Genomic DNA, 5,740 nt, shown 5'->3' on the forward strand with positions numbered 1-5,740 from the left:
GCGGGGAGACCCCTCAGGCCCCAGTCTCCGCAGGCGCTGCCGAGGGTTGCCCCGCTGCCGGCTTCGACACCGCTTCCACCTCAGACGCCCGAGGCGTCGAGGGGGCGGCCTGCCCAGGCATAGTCACGGCGGCCGAGGAACTAACCCCATGTACGGCCGGCACGAGCTCTTGCTCTTGGGGGATATGCGGTTCGGCCTGACCCCCCGGAGTCACCCCGATTATCTCGGCCAAGGGGTCAAGTACCCCCTCGGCCCGCCTCCGCTACTCGGACTGGGACCTCGGCGTCCCGGCCCCAAACGTTGGTGGCGTCAGCCCACCTGGATGCTGGCTTGACGACCTCTGGCCTAGCCTCGGGTCCGGACTGAGGCCAAGCCGGGCTGCCATGTCATCATCTTCGTCATCATCGTCGTCGGGCGTGTCCGGCGATGACTCCAACGGGAGCCTGTCCCTTGCTTGCCTCCGACGGCGCTTCTCCAAGGCTTCCCGAGCTCGCATCCTCTCGCCGTGGCGAGCCTACGCACGGTTCGGTCCGCCGCGTCCTCCAGGACCGGTGGCAGGGAGAGCTTAAAACTCCTCAACCCCTGGGGACGAACGAAAGTCCCAACCGTGAGAGCTAAAAACGTAAAAAACTCGGCGCAAAATAGGAGGAGGACCGGACACTTACCAGGGACACATACCCACGGCCGGGACGCATCGGGGGCTGGCTGAGAGCGCCAGCATCCAGCCTCCCTACCGTACCCGCTACCCGCCTGAGGAGGTCGTCGGCGGAGAGGGGGGTCGAGGACATCCGTGAACCCTCCAAATCGACCCCCGGCTTCATCTCCGAAAGCCGCAACCGCCGCTCTGCCAAGGGGAGCACTCTCCGGCGATGGATAGCGGCGACGACCCCCGCAGCGGTAACGCCCTCGGCTTGTAACTTCTGCAAGGCACGGAGAATGGGCTGGAGCTTCTCCTGGTTCTCGCGGGTGGCCCCCAGTGCTAGTTATCACCGGTGGCGGTCACCACTCGTTGAGAAAACGGCGGAAGCATCCCGTCGTCGTTCCGGAGATAAAACCACTAGTTCTGCCACCCCTTGTTCGAAGATACAAGGGAGGCGGGGATGTACTGCGCTGCTCACCCCGACCTCAGCTGGAGGGTGCAGCCGCCAGCCCGCACCGCCATACGGACCTTCTTCACGTCCGTCGACGCGACAAAGAACTCCGCGTAGAAGAGATGGGTCCACAGGTCCCAGTGGGGGTCAATCCCCAGAAACCCCTTGCAAACCGCCGCGAAAATGGCCGCTTGCGCTATGGAGTTGGGGTTGAAGTTATGCAGCTCCACCCCGTAGTAATGCGGGAGCGCCCGCATGAAGCGGCTCGCCGGCATCCCAAACCCCCGCTCATGGAAGGGGATGAAACTGACCACGTACCCCCGCGGCGGAGTCGGGTCGGCCTCGCTCCCTGGGGCCATCCACTCAGGCTGCGGCCCGCCGGAGAGAGGACGGAGCAAACCATCGGTGACAAGGGCCTCCAAATCCTTCACAGTAACGGTGGAGAAAGGCCACGAGTCGCGCGGCGGAATGACGGTCGCCTTGTCAGCCATCGCCGAGCAGGAGCGGTGGAGGCGGAGGGGATGAGGTGCGCGGTTTTTTCTTCTCTGTCTACTCTCTTAGGTTGCGAAAACAAAAGCAGAAGGCAAGCGCAGATGGCAGGGTAAAGAACCACCGCCGGCCCCTCTTCCGGGTATATAAAGGCCCGGGCGAGATCCACCCAAAACTTCGCCCGAACCCTTCGTGGAATTCAAACTCGAAGGCAAAATGGTTTTTCCGCTCCTCGAACGACTCGCGCACGCGCAACAGATGCCTCGCGAATCGCCCGTCCCGTCGCATTAACTCTGTGGCAGGGCACGCGACACCTCTGGCAGGCGAAGCGGGCGCCGTTTCGTCTCCGTCATGATAACCTTCGTGGAATTCAAACTCGAAGGCAAAATGGTTTTTCCGCTCCTTGAACGACTCGCGCACGCGCAACAGATGCCTCGCGAATCGCCCGTCCCGTCGCATTAACTCTGTGGCAGGGCACGCGACACCTCTGGCAGGCGAAGCGGGCGCCGTTTCGTCTCCGTCATGATAACCGCCTCAAAAAAGGTGCGCCATATTGTTTAAATTTATATCCTTTTTTTCTTTTTCCTCTCTCTCTCTCTCTTGCCACAGGGATCGAGAAAAGGGATATTTCGAAAGAATCCTTCTCAGCATAGGAAACGGGCCCCGAGCCCTCCTACTGATCAGGGGTTCGAAGGTTGCGCCCTGCGGGGTTCGACAACCGCCTCAGAGCACTCGGGCTCCGAGCCCTTTACTGATCAGGGGATCGAAGGCTGGCCCCTCAGAAGGGTTCAACAGCCGTCCCAGAGCATGCAGAGTCAGGGATGACCCTCGGTACGTCCGTTACATGGCCGAGGCTCGGGCTACGCTCCCGAGGTACCCTAGGACATTTCCGAGACCAGCGGGAATGATTTGTAATGGAATCCCACCGAAGGGAGGCACCGAGCCCTCAGACCCTATCAAATGGGTCCGGGTCCAGCAAATCACCTGCAGGTACTTTTGGAGCGCACCTCTGGGCCACTAGCTGACCCTTATCGAACGGGGCTCGGGCGTCCACTCGGATCACCCAATAGCAACTCACTGGAAACACCATGTTCGGCGCCCACCGAGGGTAACATGGCGTGTTCCCCCCTCCTCCTTGCAGAAAGTCAACGAAGGGCGTACAATAAAAAGCCGAGACAGTCCTCGATCGTCCTCTCGCTCCATGCAGAGGCTCGGAGGCTGCTCTCGCACCAGGCTACGGCCAAATTGTCGACCACGTCGACGAAACAGCTTGAAAACTCAGAGCCTGACCATGCACCCAGGCTGCGGCCAGGCCGCATGAGGGAACAACAAGGCCGACTGAGGCATCACAAAAAGAATCAAGACCTCAGAGGAGTCAAACCACTCCTCCGAGGCCTCGGGGGCTACACCCGACGGGTGCGCTCGCGCGCACCCATCGGAACAAAATATGACCAAGAAAGACTGGTCCCCTTGCAAAAAATCCGGCAGAACCTCCAAGCGAGTACCTACACTCCCTTCGAGGCTCGGGGGCTACTGTCGGGTACCGTAATTAGGGGTACCCCCAATACTCCTTAACATGGCTGGAAAACATCCTCAAAACAGACCGTAAAGACCGGTAAGTGCGGTTCAAAGTTAAAGCCTCAGGGACGCGATCTCGTCTCGCCTGAGCCCGGCCTCGGGCAAGAACTGCAGTCCCGGACGGATTCACGCCTCGCCCGAGGGCCTCCTCAGGCAGTGGGCGCACCCTCAGCTCGCCTGAAGCCAAACCCGGGTAAACTTTGTCGTGTAGCGACCTCGGCCAAATCGCCTTACCAACCGACCATGTCGCACGCGCATTTAATGCGGGGATCGCCTGACACCTTATCCTGACACGCGCACCTCAGTTGGCAAGGTCGAAATGACCGCAGTCACTTCGCCCCTTTACTGATCGTTCTGACAGGAAAACAACACTATTCACCCCGTTCCGACTACTGTGCCAACCACCAGGGTAAGACTAACAACAGTAAGTCACGGCCTCTCCCAAGTTCAGCCTCGGGCGCAGCAGGGAACTCTGCCTCGCCCGACCCCAGGGCCCGGCCTCAGCCTCGGCCTCGGATGGGGTCTCCGCCTCGCCCGACCTCAGGCCTCGGCCTCGAGGGAAGGTCCCCGTCTTGCCCGACCTGAGCCTCGGCCTCGGGAGGAGTCACATCCTCGCCTGACCTCAGCCTCGGCCTCAGGAGAAGTCTCCGCCTCGCCCGACCTCGGCCTCGGACCGACTACGCCACAGGGAATACATCATTACCCTACCCCTAGCTAGCTGCCTCGGGCTATGAAGGAACAAGACCGGTGTTGGAACTTGCTCTCAGCAGCAAGGAGGCCAACAGGGGTGAACAGTGGCGACAACAGGGTTACGTGCTCGGGGGCAATAGCTCTGTTAATCTAGCCTCTCACGGGCACTGTGCGGGGGTATTTATAGGTATCTGAGTGCCCAGCGCCTTGTGTTAAGGACGCATGTGCCCTCAGACACCTAGTTTATCCCCAGAATATTCCCATAAAGCAGGGTTACAAGCTGTAATTACAAGCATGCCTTTACAGATTAGGCCCGTAACACAAAGGCGGCCACGCAGGGCCCGTTACAATGGGCCAGATCACACGTGGGCCTCAGAGCTGAACGAGGCCGCGCTGCGGGATGACTTCGTCGCCGGTCTTCGTCTGGTGCCGAATGGAGCGAAGGGTGTCCCTGCCTGTTCTGTCTCTGTCTGACCAGCGGTTATCAGCGAAGGGTGGCATCTTTGCCTTCGCCCCAACATTTGCCCTCCGAGGGACCAGTTCGACAAAGTCACCTGGTGCCGAAGACGTCGCTAGATGGCGGAGACGCTGCCCTCGCTCGAAGTGGTTCCGCGGGGGTTTTTGATGTGACCGTTGATGGACGGCGTACTGTTGGATTGCGGGTTTCCCGAAGCGTCGCGCCCTGTCGGATTGCGGGTTTCCCGAAGAGCCGCGCCCTGCCTATAAAAGGGGGCGGGGGTCGGCGCTGTTTGAACTTTGCCTTCCGCGCTCCGTGAAAACCCTAGCCGCCCGCCGTCTTGCTGCTCCTCTTCTTCCGCTGCTCCTTTTGCTCACCGGAGTTCTGGCTCGAGTGAAGCAGACCGTCCGCCGCCGCCGACGGTACGTAGCAATGCCATCTTCCTCTTCTTCCGCTGCTACTACGCCGCCGGTCGCCGCCTCGTCTGAGGAGACGTTGAGTAGCTTGATGGTGGAGGAGTTGCGCGCCGGCGACTCTGTTGATTTTGGTGTGTCACGGATGACGTCAGCCCGCGTTGAAGATATGCAGCGATTGGGCTACTTTGGCGGCGGAGTTGCTCGTGCTCCGGGGACGGAGGAAGTCCCCGAGCCGGAGGGTGAATTGGTCGTTTTCGAGGCGTTCTTCGCCGCCGGTCTCCGCTTGCCTGTGCACCGGTTTGTTGGCGAAGTCCTGCGTAGATTCAACGTTCAAATACATCAGTTGACACCGAATGCCGTGGTGGCACTGGCGAAGTATGTCTGGGCGACGACTTCGTACGGCGGACAGCCGTCGGTTGAAGTTTTTGCGAAGTATTATTGTTTGCATTGGCAGAAGAGGATGATTGGGGACGAAGTTGCCCAGTTCGGGTCATGCACATTCACGCCGAAGACCGGCAAGACCACAATGCAAGTAGTGGAGTTGGTTCCGTGCGCCCGCAACAAGTGGGGCAATTGGAATGAATTTTGGTTTTACGTTGCGGAGGGTACTGTCGAAGACCATAAGGGACTCCCTGTGTCTGAGATGTGCTCTCATTATTACTCTGCGTATCCGCCTTTTGAAGTGGCAGAGGAAGATGCAGACGAGGGGGCCCTTCGGTGCGCCGCCGGTCAGAGCAGTGGGCGTGATTTAGTTGAAGAGTTTGTGGCGTATGGGGTGTGGCCCTTGGCGCACGGCTGGGCGCTGGGCGAAGTGTGCCCTCGCCAGATGCCTTTTCACGGAGGAAGGGTGGTGCGAAGCCCTGCCTTCGCACTGAATCTGCGAAACCGCGACCCGGCCGCCTTTGTGCGCGATGCGGAGGACGGGGCGGTGCGGCTCGTGGGGCGTTACGTGCCGAGGACGGAAGGCCAGCGCAGCTTTGATATCCGCGGGTCAAATGACCGTTTGAACAGGGTCTTCG

This window comes from Zea mays, chromosome 3 (genome assembly GCF_902167145.1).
Source record: "Zea mays cultivar B73 chromosome 3, Zm-B73-REFERENCE-NAM-5.0, whole genome shotgun sequence".
Taxonomy (NCBI): Eukaryota; Viridiplantae; Streptophyta; class Magnoliopsida; order Poales; family Poaceae; genus Zea; species Zea mays.